Raw genomic sequence first — 15057 nt, 5'->3', positions numbered from 1 at the left:
TTCCAACTCCTTCCTTCTGGTAGGCGCTTTAGATCACTGTATGCCAGGACCCGTAGGTACAGGAACAGTTTCTTTCCGTCTGCCATCAGTCTTATGAACACTTGAATTTTAGTCTATTATAAACGAAGTCCACCTGTACATACTCTGGTACACAGTACCTCATTGTATATAGTTCAAGGTTATTTACACTATTGTTTTGTTTGCTTTTTGATTCTGTACAGCGAGAGCTCAGGGAAACCGGCATCAAATTCCCTGTATGTGTCACATACTTGGCGATAATAAAGGATTCTGATTCTGATAATTCGGTCAAGTTTCCTCTCAGGCTCTGATATTCCAATGAAGGCAAACAAGCTCAAACACTTTAATCAGGCAACACTTTACAAATCCTGCCGATCCTTCCTGTGAAGTGTCCATTCTTGTAGAATCTGGAATAGAGTCAGAACAGGATTTAACGAGAAACTCTCGAGGGATGTTAATTCCAACTCTGATTCATGACCAGTGAATGATAATTAATGAATCAATTTACACTCACAGCGTGAATTAGCGTGATGGCCCTTAGAGTTCTGCGTGGATCGTGTCTATGTCAAAGGTTTATATGTTATGTAGTCTAAAACTGTACAATCTGCGATGGCCGGGAATCGAACCCGGGTCAACTGCTTGGAAGGCAGCTATGCTCACCACTATACCACCATCGCTCAATGACGTGGCAAAGCATCCGAGTAGTGAGGCGTCTCCCATAGTTCCATGTGATTCGACCAGTCCCCAAGTTGCTTTCTGTCGGATCATTCCTCACTCTGCTGCAAGTTTTATTCCGGTAAATTAATGTCGCCATCCCCAACAGACCGGAGTTATACAACCCACATAATAAATTACTGCTGAACGCAGCAGGTCAGGCAGCATGTAAAGGAAGAGGTACAGTCGACCTTTCGGGCTGAGCCCGTTTGTCAGGACTAACTGAAAGAAGAGATAGTAAGAGGTTTGAAAGTGGCAGGGGGAGGGGGAGACCCAAAATTATAGGATAAGACAGGAGGGGGAGGGATGAAGCCAAGAGCTGGACAGTTGACTGGCAAAAGGGATATGAGAGGATCATGGGGCCGCCCATCCGTTATTTATTTATTTATTTGTTTGTTTATTTGTTTATTATTATTATTATTATTATTATTATTATTATTATTATATCTTTTTCTCTTTTTCTCCTTCTGTCCCTCTCACTATACTCCTTGCCTATCCTCTGGGAATCCCCCTCCCTCTTTCTTTCTCCCAAGGCTTCCCGTCCCATGATCCTCTGACGGTGGTGTGGAGAATGCTGAAGAAAATGAATGGTGTCAGAGGTTATAACTAGATTCCAGTATTAGTGGAGAACGGACATTTGATGCAAAGGACAACGAAAAGGCAAAGTGTTTGAGAAACACGTTTGCAAACACACATAGTCTAGACAATATAGGGGATGAGTGTTTTAAGAGAAGAGAGAGCCTCTTGGTGGACAGTGGGGAGATTTGTGAGAAACAAGAGGCATTTGAGATTGCCATGGATGATGACTTTACATTGGCTGAATGGAAATTTGCCACCAGTAAGGCATGTACTATAGACCAGGACAGGATATGGGAAACTATCATATACTGTACTCCAGTATCTGCCTGAGGCAGTCTAAAAGAAGTTGTTTGAGTTTTATAAGAAGATCTGGAAGCAAAGAATGTTCCCAGGAGACTGGAAAAGGTCTGTGGTGAAGCCTGTTGTAAAACCTGGGTGAGATCCGATGCTGTCCAGTTTCTACAGGCCTGTTGTCTCACTTCCTCGTTGTGTAAAATAATGGTGAAAATGATAGTAATTAGGCTGATGATTGTTTTGGATAAGAGAGAATTACTTCGTCACTACCGATGTGGGTTTCGCAAAGGGAGATCTATGACGCCCTTGTACTACTGGGAATCCTTTTACACTGAAAGAATCGGTAGTTGCAGTGTTTTTGGACATTGAAATCGTTTTATGACATGCAATGGAGGGAGAGGATTTTTATTACACTCATTAAGCTTGGTGTTGGCGTTGGTTTTGCAAATGGGTATCATTTTTTAGGGGAATCATTTTCAGTGAGGGTGGGTCATCAGAGTTTGCAGAAGATAATGTTCCTCCCTCCCCAGTATAATGTTATCAGTTTAATATTGTTTAATCTGATAGTTAATTCTACTTTTTAATGGTCTTGGGCCTGAGTTCAGTTTGGCTTTCTATGCTGATGATGGGGCTCTGTGGAAAAGGGGTTGTAATAGTTCCTATGTGGGAAGGTCTTGGACAAACAGCATTATCAACAATGGGAGAATGGTGTTTGGACTATTCTAAATCAGTATATGTGTTTTATTTTTACTCATAAGCATAGGATCTTGGCTTAAGATGCCAAAGATGTACTCTTTTACATTAATGCTGCCCGGCCTGCTGAGTTCCTCCAGAATTGTGCGTGTGTTGCTGAGCGAATGGTATCGATTCTGGAGTGAGGGCAATGGAGGTTGTTGCTGGAGAGGATGAGGCAGACTCAATTAGCAACTTAATCAGAATCAGATTTAATATTACCAGCATACGTCGTGACATTTGTTAACTTTACAGCAGCAGTACAATGACATCCATGATAAATAAATATAGAGAAAAAACTGAGTTACATTAAGTATTCAATATTTAAGTTAAAATATGTAGTTAAACAAGAATTAAAACATAAATTAAAAGCAAAAGTAGTTAGGTAGTGCTCTTGGGTTCAATGCCCATTGAGAATTCAGAATTTGGGTGTCAGAGGGGAAGAAACTGTTCCTGAATCACCGAGTGTGTGCCTTCAGCATTCTCTCCCTCCTTCCTGATGGTAACAGTGTGAAAAGGGCACGTTCTGGGTGGTGGCGATCCTCAATGATGATCGGTGCCTTCCTGAGGCACCGCTCCTTGAAGATGTTGTGTGCTACCGAGCCTGGACCCATGGTAGAGTTGACCAGTTTTACAAGTTTTTGCTATTTAATTTGATCTCGTTCAGAAGCCCGCCCCCCCCCCCCCATACCAGATGGAGATGCAGCCAGTCAGAATGATCTCCACTCTACGTTTCTGGAAGTTTATTTAGTGTATTTGACAAACCAAATCTCCTCCAACTCCTAATGAAATATAGCCGCTGTCTTGCCTTCTTCATAACTGCATCATATGTTGCATCCGGGTTAGATCCTCAGAGATGCTGACACCCAGGAACTTGCAATTGTCCACTCTCTCCACTTCTGATTCCTTGATGAGGATTGGTTTGTGTTCCTTCATCTCACCTTTCCTGAAGTCCACAAGCAGCGTTTTGATCTTGCTGACGTTGAGTGCAAGATTGTTGCTGCAGCAACACTCCACTAACTGGTAGTTCACCCTAATTTATGATTTATTGTCACCATCTGAAATTCTGCAAACAGTGGTTGTATCATCAGCAAATCTATAAATGCTGTTTGAGCGATGCCTAGTCACACAGTTCTGGGTGTAGAGACAGTGGAGCAGTGAGATAAGGACACAGCTCTGTGGAGTGTCAATGTTAATTGTCAGTGAGGTGGAAATGTTATTCCAATCCGCACAGATTGTGGTATTCCGGTTAGGAAGTCATGGATCCAGTTGCAGAGGCCTAGGTCCTGTAGCTTGAATGTGGAGTGAGAATTAATTCCTGCGCTGGGATTGGGCCACGGCGAGTGTGGCGGAGTGGGAAGAAGTTGCTGCTGACTATAATTGCTGCTTCCTCTCCCCTGACCATGGGAAGACGGTTTCCCATTAGCCCACTTCCCAATGTCTGTTGTTGCTGGACAGTGAGTGCTCCGAGTGGTGAATCCCATGGGAAATGAAAGTTGTGTCCATCCCTCTGTTCCACTCCCGGATCCATACCGGGAAGTGGTGGGGTTTGTCCGTCTCTTCCTTGGTTTGGAGCCTCCTCCATCTGCTGCTCAGAAGAAGCTGAGAGCTGCAGCTTGTGAGTGGCCTCACACACTGGCACTGGCTGCACCAGTCGCTTCACACCGTGTCTGCCTTTTACCTCTTTCACTTTCCTTCTCCTACCTGCAGGAAAGACTTCAATGTTCGCCAATGTTCCCTCTTGGCAAGGCTCAATGAATAGAACAGTGGCTCCATCTCTCACACACAAGGTGTGTTACTGAGCACAGAGATACTGACAGCTCATTTGTTCCACAGTCTCAGACAGCAGAGACATTCAGTCCCACACTGAGCCCAGGACCCAGACACACATTTCCAGTACGACAGTTACAGTGAAACACAGCTGGTCAATATTTCCCTGGTCCCTGGGAAAATATTGAACATTTTCAACAACTTCCTTGAATGCATTCCATGCGATTTTCTCTGGTCCCAATAGAAGTTCTTTGAATTGCCTGTTATTGCTGGCCTGCTTGATTTGTGGACCAGCACAAATGCCTCCCTTAATCTTGGCATCAAATAATCTGACTTGGATTATGAATTGAAATATAAAAATATAGGCAATTTCAAAGAGATGGTGTGTGATAGGGACATTGCATAGTGATTTTCAATATCAGCAGTCCAAATCCATAAGATATACGTACCTAAAAGTAATCAGGAAGCAAAATATTTGTTGTCCAGTGTAGTTGGCCATGTGGGTGAGAGTGCGGGGGAAAGCTGAGGACTACAGGAAGGTATCAGTGGACTGGACAGATAGGCAGGTGGAATTTAATCCGTGAGGTGAGGTAATGCAGATGGGGAGCCCAAAAAGGCCAGGAGACAGACGGTACATTGTGGAATATGGAGAAGAATAGAGGGTCAGAGGGAGAGCATGTGGAATGATTCCTCAAGTTAGAAGGACGGAGCATTCGATGGGTTTAAAAGGTGGATGAGAGGCTTGCTTTTGTTGGCTGAAGATACAGAATGGCAGGGGAGGGAGCTCTGCTGGAATTGTATAGACACAAGTGGGGTCACGGCTGGATCTCTGTGTACAGTCCTGGTCAGCACACCACAGGCTCACACCCACATCCAAATGAGGAGCAGGGGTCCCCACTCAGCAACTCCCACCTGCTCTGTCATTTAATAAGGTCACGACTGTCCTGTTTCAACATTAAACTCCATGTTCCTGTCTGCCCACAGGAACATTTCACCCCCTCCTTATAAACTATCCCCCTCTCTTTCCCTTAAAAGCATACAAGGATATTATCCAAAAAACCTGTCAGTTAATCAATTCCAATGTCTGAGGGTGCATTAAGATTCAGAAAAGAATCTTCTGATCTTTTGCTCAAATCATGAAATACTGGTCCCTGGTTCTAGTTGCCAATGGGTGGAGCACTGGCTTATCGGCATAAAACAGAGAGTGGGAACAAAGGGATCGTTTTCTGGCTGGCTGCCAGTTACCAGTGGAGTTCACAGAGGTCGATGTTGGGACCGCTGCTTTTTATGAGGTATGTCAATTATTTGGACTGTGGGATTAATGTATTTGTGGCAACATTTGCTGATGCTACAGAGATAGGTGGAGAAGCATGTGGTGTTGAGGAAACAGAGAGCCTGCAGAGAGACTTAGATAGTTTAGGGGAATGGACAAAGAAGCGGCAAATGAAATACAATTTGCAAAGTGTATAGTCATGCGCTTTGGTAAAATAAATAAATGAGAAGACTATTATTTAGATGGGGAGATGATTCAAAATGCAGAGATGCAAAGAGACTTGCGATGCGTTGTGCAGGATACCCAAAAGGTTAACCTCCAGGTTCAGTCAGTGGTGAAGAAGGCAAATGCAATTTTTTCACTCATTTCTAGATGTATAGAATATTAGAGCAGGGGTGTGATGTTGATGCTCTATAAGGCACTCGTTAGTCCACACTTGGAGTCTTGTGCGCAGTTCTGGGCTCCTTATTTTAGAAAGAATATACTGACATTGGAGAGGGTTTAGAAAATATTCATGAGAATGATTCCAGGAATGAAAGGTTTACCATATGAGGAACATCTGGCAGCTCTTCGGCTGTATCCCTTGGAGTTCAGGAGAATGAATGGGGATCTCATAGATACATTCTTAATGTTAAAAGGCCTGAACAGATTAGATATGGAAAACTTATTTCCCATGGTAGGTGAGGTCCAGGACAAGACGCATGACTTCAGGATTGTCCATTAAGACCGGACATGCGGAGAAATTACTTTAGTCAGAGGGTGGTAAAGCTGCGGAATCTGGTGCCACGAGCAGCTGTGGAGGCTAAGTCTTTGGGTGCATTTAAAGCAGAGATAGATAAGTTCTTGATTAACTAGGGCATAAAAGGGTATGAGGAGAAGGCAGGGGAGTGGAGATGACTGGAAGAATTGGATCAGCCCATGATCGAATGGCAGAGCAGACTCAATGGCCTACTTCTGCCCCTGTATCTTCTGGTCGTATAAGCACATGGAGACAGTACGAACAGAAAACACAAGCCCAGACTTTCCTCATCAGACAACCAGCTCACTACCAGTATTGGTCCAGTGAACATTCCCTGAACTGATTCCAACACATTGAGATTCTTCCCTGAATAATATATAAATGGGCTCCCCCACCCTTTTTATGGTGTATAAGATGATGAGAGACATTGATCATGTGAATAGTCAGAGGCTGTTTGCCAGGGCTGAAATGGCTAGCACGAGAGGGCACAGTTTTAAGGTGCCTGGAAGTAGGCACAGAGGAGATGTCAGGGGTAAGTTTTTTTATGCAGAGAGTGGTGAGTGCATGGAATGGGCTGCCCGTGACGGTGTTGGGGGGAGTTTACAATAATGTCTTTTAAGAGACTTTTGGATAGGTTCAGGGAGCTCAGAAAACTAGAGGGCTTGGGTAACGCTAAGTAATTTCTAAAGTACATGTGTGGCACAGCATTGTGCACTGAAGGTCCTGTATTATGCTGTAGGTTGTCTATGTTTCAATGTTTCTATAAGGGAAGCATAAGCTCCCGACATTTGTATTCTGTTCCCCATCAATAAAATGTCATGTTCTCTCTACTACTTATAGCTGCAAACAGGATTAGGAACAGCCCATTCGGCCCACGATACCTCTGCTGACACTGGTGTCAGGTGAGACTGCACTCTGGGGCGCCATGACCATGTAGGGATTTGCATGATGCTGTTACAGCTCGGGGCATCGGAGTCAGAATTCAGCCCCAGCACCTTCTTTAAAGAGTCTCTGTATGTTCTTCCTGTGGATTGCGTCAGTTTTATTCAGATCCTCCTCTTTTTTCCCCACTGTCCAACAATGTAGCGGGAAGGCTAACTCGTGGTTGTAAACTATCTTGTGAATAGATTAGGGTTAAATTGGGTTACCAGGGTTTGCTGGGCAGTGTAGCTCAAAGGGTTTATTTTGCTCTGTGTTTATAAATAAAATTAAAAAAAAACAATCCAAGTGTTATCCAACTTTCCCTATACTAATCCAGACAGCACATTGGGAAATCTCTTCTGCGCCCTTTCCACAGTCCCCACGTCCTTTCTGTGATGTAGCAAACAGAACTGCACCCACGGCTCGAAACGTGACCTAACCAAGGGTTTGTCCAGCTGTAACACGTCATCCTATGGTTTGTACACAACACCATGACTGATGAAGACAAGGTTACCGCACATCTCCATTTCCTTTCAATACCTCTTGCAGGATGATATGGACAGACACATCAAGATATATCACTGCTCCCAAGGGTGCTGTCATTTACTGTGTACATTCCTCCAACATTGGAATGTAAACTCGTCATACTTGTCCAGATTAAACTCTGTCCCCCGTTTCTCCATCCATGATTCCAACTGAACTACATCCAGTTCTGTCCATTTGACAACCTTCCTCACCACCCACAATTGCACCAATATTCATGTCATCAGCGATCTGATCACCCATGTGTGTTTTAATCTGATCAAACAGAGGTCTCATTACTGATCACTGTGCACACACAGGTTACAAATTTACAGTCAAAATCATTCTCAATTCCATCAGCCCAAATGTCACTACAGAGTACACACCACTCAAACCATCCCACACCGAGACTCGAGGAAAGTTATATATTTATCACAGAAGAGTGTTTGAATCAATGGTCTAGTCTTGTTGCTCCAGATGCTCTGCTGCAAAGTACCTGAATATTAGTTCAATGTAACCAGTGGCATCGTCTCTGTGGTATTGATTAAAATGAAAAATAGACTTAATCAAAAAATTCAACTGCAAGAATAAATCTGAAAGAAATGTTGTAATGTTACACTAGATGAGAGATTAAAAGATGCAGTGTTAACCACAAATCTCACACTGTACCAGAGACTGACAGGTACAGAATGAACCTCGCACTCTCACTCTGTACCAGAGACTGACAGGTACAGAATCAACCCCACACTCTCACACTGTACCAGAGACTGACAGGTACAGAATGAACCCCACACTCTCACACTGTACCAGAGACTGACCGCTGGAGAATCAAGCAGACATTTACACAAGGCACCCAAAACTGACCAGCAGAGATTGACTCCTACACCCTCACTCTGTAGCAGAGACTGGCAGATACAGGAGAAACATCTGCCTAATTGTCTGTCTCTCCCTCTCTCTCTATCCCTCTTTCTCCCTCTCCCTCTCTCTGCCTCTCTCTCTCTCTCCCCCTCTCTGTCTCTCTCTCTCTCCCTCCCTCTCTCTCTGTCTCTCTCTCCCTCTGTCTCTCTCTTCCTCTCTCTCTCCCTCTCTCTGACTCTCTCACTGTCTCTCTCTCTCTGTATCTCTCTCTCCCTCTCTCTCTCTCCCTCTCTCTCTTTCTCTATCTCTCTGTCTCTCTCCCTCTCTCTCTCTCCCTCTCTCTGTCTCTCACTCTTTCTCACTATCTCTCTCTCTGTCTCTCTCCCTCTCTCTCTCTCTCCCTCTCCCTCTCGCTCTGTCTCTCTCTCTGTGTTTCTCTCTCTGTCTCTCTCTCTCTCTCTCTCTCTCTGTCTCTTTCTCTCTGTCTCTCTCTCCCTCCCTCTCTCTTTCTGTCTCTCTCTCTCCCTCTTTGTCTCCCTCTCTGTCTCTCTCTCTGTCTCTCTCCCTCTCTCTGTCTCCCTCTCTCACTCTCTCCCTCTCTCTGTCTCTCTCTCCCTCTCTCTGACTCTCTCACTCTGTCTCTCTCTCCCTCTCTCTCTCCCTCTCCCTCTCTCTCTGTCTCTCTCTCTCCCTCTCTGTCTCTCTCTCTCAATCTCAGTCTCTCTCTCTGTCTCTCTCTCTCTCCCTTTCTCTCTCTCTGTCTCTGTCTCTGTCTCTCTCTCTCTCTCTCAGCTAACATGTTATCTCACGATTGCCTTTTTTCTCCTTCACTTTCAGTCATCCTGCATCTATTCATCTCCCTGTTTCGAGTACTTTTTTTTTATTTAAACAGTTTGCCAATTCCTTTGCAGATTGAAATGTTTCTTCTCAATTTCTTTTGACATTTGACAGATTTGAGATGCCCATTAAAGACTGTGACTTCAGCAATATCACACACAAAATGCTGGAGGAACTCAGCAGAATTTCTTGTGTTGACTTGGATTTCCAACATCTGCATATTTTCTCCTGATTGTACATTAGCAATGTGCTCATTTGACCACTCCCATCCTAATCGCCGTCTCACTATTATACCTTTGTTCGAATCTGTGGTTGTGGGTTTTGAATTGAATTGACTTTATAACTTACATCCTTCATATACACAAGGAGTAAAAATCTCTAGTTAAGTCTTTGTTTAAATGTGCAATTTGCAATTTATAGTAAGCATAGAGCATAGAAGTGTAGAATAGTACAGCACAGTACAGGCCATTCGGCCCACAATGTTGTGCGGACCCACAAACCCTGCCTTCCATTCAACTCCCCACCTTAAATTCCTCCATTTTCCTGTCCAGTATGTTCAACAGGACATTTGATATAACATAGAAATACAAGTGTACAATTCTCTCTCTCTCGGTGTGTGTGTGTGCGTGTGTGTGTGTGTCTGTGTGTGTGTGTGTGTGTGTGTGTGTGTGTGTGTGTGTGTGTGTGTGTGTGAGTGTGTGGGGGGGGGGCTGAGAGAGAGAGAGATCAGGAAAAAGCTGAAGTACTAAACAACATTTACAAAATGGGAAACTGTAGGGACGGAAGTAGAGATCGGTCTGTGTCGCTGGTGTCCGTTCAGAAATCAGTAATTAGCCAACAAAAAGACGAGATCTGTAAATGTCGCTGGTCCGTGACAAAACTCAGACTTTGTAATTAAATCAACCGGCCTATTTTCACCAGAGACTCTGCTGAGGTAATGCCAAAGAATTTTCATGTATTTGTCTCTAATCGCCCGAATATTTACAATAGAGACAAAGGTTTTGAATGAAAGTGTTTGTTCAAGCAACTGTAACTGAGCAAGTTAGTGAGGTGTATAATCGTATCTCTGGAGACAGATCCTCTGTATAAATCAGGGCCGCTTTGAATGCATCAGCTGTCTGCCGGAGCTGTGAATGCAGGAGCAACAGAAATCACAGATTCTCACTGAAATGGTGTATCCAGTCATCTGGCGGATAGAAGACGTTTACTATCCTTTTATTTCAGCCTTTGGAATTCCCGGTAAGCCGCAGTGTCAGCTGCCGTGGGCGATGTTGAAGTTTAATTCCAATGTTGTGATTGATTCTGCCGCCGGCTTAAACGCTCACATTCTCGTCCCGGTATTCCGCTTTTCTTAAAGAGAGTAGAAACACCGGGACGACAGATGCTGGAATTTGGATCTAGAAACAAACCGAGGCAGGAATTTACCGAATCCGCCAACATGGGTGGAACTGAACTTGTCAGACAGTGTTCTTCCAGCGGTTTGTGATCAATAATGGGATGTTCCGTCTCTGTGCGTTTGGTCTTGCAGCAGCTGCACTGCATCTGCAAATGTTGTGTTTATAGATCCCGCGGAGATTATACTAATTGATCGTCTGCATTTGTATGTGAGCGGATTTCTGAGTTATGAGCAACACTCAAACAAATGATTGGTAGTAACAATTCAGCAAATGTGCGGACTTTCGTGTTGTAGATCGAATCTATTGTCGATTTTAAATAAATGTCTGCGGTATGCCTGAATGTAAACAGCTGATGGAAAACAGACTGAACTCATTGCAGAGTCAATTAACACAGCCGACCTAGTGCTTCAGAGTGAAACGTTTTCCATCTTATCTCTATCTGACAGACATCTGACGACGGCACCGAGTTTGCTGCTGGACGTTGAATTCCTCTCCCCTGCTTCCCTGTGATGGAATCAACGGGAGGCGTCATGCCTGTCTGAGGATTTGCCAGAACTCGCTGTATCTGTTGGAATCGGTCAATGTTCTGTTGTAAAGTCAGTGAGGTGGTAAATGCTGGAACAAGGAACAAACTCGGGGAATGCTGAGCCCCAAGCAGCTTGTATGGAAAGAGAAACCAGTTAATACTCGTGTCAGGGGTCTCTCTGAGAACAGTTCTGAGGAGAGATACGTTAACTGTTTTTCCACATGTTCTGTTTTACCTGCATCAGTGTTTCCAGCATTTCCTGTTGTTGTTCCGTCCTTCGGCCGTTCTGTCGCTGACAGGGATCGCCATGGAAGTTAATGATTGTCTGGTGGAAGAATCCCGCCATCAGCGTCCGGATTTATTCATTTCATCCAGACGAGATTCCAGTATTGACTCTGAGGAGGTAGATACCCAGTTTTAGATTTTGTACTGCCACTTCACAGTCCGCTCATCAATAAGAAATCCGTATTCAGATGATATTGACTTTATTTTACTGTGTAAACTCATTCTCTGTCCCGCCAGCTCTGCGCCCTCTCTCGACTCTCCCACCGCTAAATGTAACAATAAAGTGGAAATATTACAGGATCCCCTCAAGCTGCAGCATCGGCTTCTGCTCAGTGTTTTCTCAACTTGCTGTTCTCTGTCTCTCTTCCAGCGAACTTGGTGGCGATTGTGATCCTGTCCCGGGGAAAGTGCGGTCTCTCCAAATGTGTCACTCGCCACCTGGTGGGAATGGCAGCGGCCGATCTCCTGGTCGTTATCTCCGATCCGATGCTGAGGGGGACTGCTGCGATTTATTTTCCCCGATCATTCCTGTCCATCACTCCTGTGTGCAGACTTGGTCTATGGTTGATTTTTGCGAGCACTGCGGCCTCAGTCTGGCTGACTGTCGCTTTCACCGTCGATCGATTTGTGGCTATTTGCTGTGAGAAGCTGAAAACAAAATATTGCACCGAGAGAACGGCGGCTGTGGTTATCGGGACAGTGAGTGTGCTGGCCTGTTTGGAGACTGTCCCCTGGGGCTTTGTATATGAGTCTGGAGAAACAATTAACGGTGTTCCCTGGGATTGTGTTACTGCACCGAGCTACAAAAACTCTCCCTCATGGGCGACATTTGAGGTGTTTCACCGCATTTTAGTCCCTTGTGTCCCATTCTTTCTGATGTTGCTGTTCAATATTCTGACTGTCAGGCGCATTTTAGCGGCCAGTCGAGCCCGCAGGGGGCTCCGGGGACAAAAGAGTGGAGAGAATGACAAGGACCGGGAGATGGAGAACCGACGCAAATCCATCGTTTTGCTCTTCAGCATAACCGGTAGTTTCATATTGTTGTGGGGAACACAGGTGGTATTTTCTATCTATCAACGGATTTCAATGAGTTTTGTTTATTCTGTCACGGATCCCGGTTACATCACAGAACACACATCGGGAATGCTGCAGGTTCTCAGTTCCTGCACCAACACGTGTATTTACGCCCTGACTCAGAGCAAATTCCGAGAGGAACTGAAGAATGCGGTGAAATACCCGCTGAATCTGATTTTGAAACTCATGAAACGTTAGAAATAAATGCTGCAAAGTTTTACAATTCAGCTGCCTTCATGCTCCCTATTCTATCCCCCCACTTGTGGCTAAATGGAAACAATGTGATGAACAGAGTAACAAAACAAACACGAGAAAATCTGCATTCGCTCGAAATACAAAACAACTCACACAAAATCACATCCTGATGAAAGGTCTCGACTGGAAACGTCGACTGTTTACTATTTTCCTCACACAAGATGCTGAAGGAACTCAGCAGGCCAGGCAGCATTTATGAAAAGAGTAAATTGTCGACTTTTCCTGCCGAGACCGTTCATCAGAATCCTGTCAACTGTTTAATCTTTTCCATTTTCTGTGTGTTGCTTTAGAGTTACAAAACAACTGTTTACAGCTGAGCCCGACGGCATCACTGACCTCACCATCCCAGAAAAATCCCTTTTGCGCCTCACCTCTCGCCCTGTTAAATTGGAGCTTGAAGAGAACCTGTTTTCCCTGCTTCCCGGTTCTGACAAAACTGCCTGATCTTGAGGTTTACTTTCGTCTCTATCAACCACTCCTGCTCCCGTCAAAACCCGTCCTTTCCTTCACCTTCCTTTTCTCCTCCATCTCTACCTGTTGGTTCTCCCTCTCATTGCCAACTTGAACTATCCTCCTGTAGGAGAATGCTCCTGTTTTACAATTGAAGACAGAGAACCGATCCGTTCACTTGTCTCTCTGTGAGAGATGGAGAGACAGAGAAAGTGAGCGCGAGGCTGAGGGCGCGAAGGAGAGAGCGAGTGAGACATCGCGAGGAAAGGGCGCGCGGGAGAGCACGTGAGGGAGAGGGCGCGACGGATAGGGTGCCATGGAGATGACGCTAGAGTGAGCGTGATGGAGAGGGCCTGAGGGAGAGCGTGCGGGCGATGGTGAGCGCGAGAGAGAGCGACAGAAGGGGACATCGCGAGGGGGAGAGCGCACGAGGGAGTTGGCGGGAGGCAGAGGGCGCAAAGGAGAGCACGTGAGGGAGAGCACGCGAGGGAGAGGACACGAGGAAGATGTCGCGGGAGTGAGCGCGAGGGAATGGGCGTGTGGAGAGACAGAGAGAATAGAATGAGAGAGGGAGCGAGATAGTAAAGCGACAGAGACATCGTGAGGGAGAGGGAGAGGGAGGAAGGGAGGAAGGAAGGAAAGAAGCAAGGGAACCGGCTGTGTGACATTGCCGGATCTGCTGTGGTTCCACTCTTTCACAGAGATCGACTTATTTGTGGATGATTAGTATTATTTTGAATTATGTGCATCTACTACTGTAGACATTAGTTTTTTTGTTCGATATTAAAATTGTACGAGTTCTAACAAATGGTTGGTTTCAACACGTGTCTCCTTTGTTTGCGAATGCATAAGTAAATTGCCTGAGCTGAACCAGAGAAGAATATAATGAAAGAATTTTCAAACAATGTTCATTACAAACAGAAAGCACAAAAGTACACGGGGATGGAAAGATATAAATCACATGCAGCGAACACTATAACTGGGGCACAGACAGGAGTATGTGTGTACATGAGTGAGATTGCAGGATGATGCATTACCCCAATCATGCCATGGCCAAGGATGTCTCTGAGAAAGTAAGGGCCATTGTGAAAGGGCAGGAGGAACAGCCAGAGGTCATGTTCCTTCTTAGAACTAACAACAGAGAGAAAAGGTCCTGCAAAAAGAATTTAAGGAGTAGGACAGAAAGTTAGGAAATAGTAACTCTCGGCTGGTGATTTCAGGATTATTTCAGGTGCCACACGCTTGCGAGGTAAGATATGGTAAGTTGGTACACTTAAATGTGTGGCTAACAATTCGGTGCAAGAGGGAGGGCATCAGCAACACAGATCATTGGGCTCTCTTCCTGGATAAGTGGGACTGGTGTAACAGGGATTGGCTACAGTGAAGGGGAAGTAATATTCTCACAGGGAAGCTTGCTGAAGCCACTCTGACGATTTTTATCATGAGGCATGTGGAGGGAGTTTTGGGATCCAGACCTACCGGTCCGTAAGTAGCATTGAGCCGATGGGGCATTATTTGTGTGGTGTGTTCACGGATGTTTCCAGTAACAGTATGTAGACGGTCCACCAGGGAGGGAGACATACTTGGTATGGTATTGGGAAATTAACCTAGCAAGACGATTGGAGTTTAATTGGGAAAGATATATGGATCTTAATTCTGGAGGGTTTCAGATGATTATTGATAAGAATTTTTTTTTTCACCTGCAAGTCAATGATTATAAATTTGTGGAAGAATTGGGCAGGTGTCATAGAGAGTTTTCTGGGAGCTGATGTTACTGGTTGTTACTGGATGGAGCTGATGTCAGCTGATGTCT

At 44.9% G+C, this 15057-nt stretch overlaps 1 non-coding gene across 1 annotated transcript; it reads right to left on the bottom strand.

Moving 5' to 3' along the window:
- Positions 1 to 623: 623 nt before the first annotated feature.
- Positions 624 to 695, bottom strand: trnag-ucc (transfer RNA glycine (anticodon UCC)). The gene has a single exon. It is a non-coding gene; the product is annotated as a tRNA-Gly (tRNA).
- Between the last annotated feature and the right edge of the window lie 14362 nt (positions 696 to 15057).

This window comes from Mobula birostris, chromosome 28 (genome assembly GCF_030028105.1).
Source record: "Mobula birostris isolate sMobBir1 chromosome 28, sMobBir1.hap1, whole genome shotgun sequence".
Lineage (NCBI taxonomy): Eukaryota > Metazoa > Chordata > Chondrichthyes > Myliobatiformes > Myliobatidae > Mobula > Mobula birostris.
Note: the sequence above shows the minus strand (reverse complement) of the source record. Positions and strands in the feature narration are given on the sequence as shown.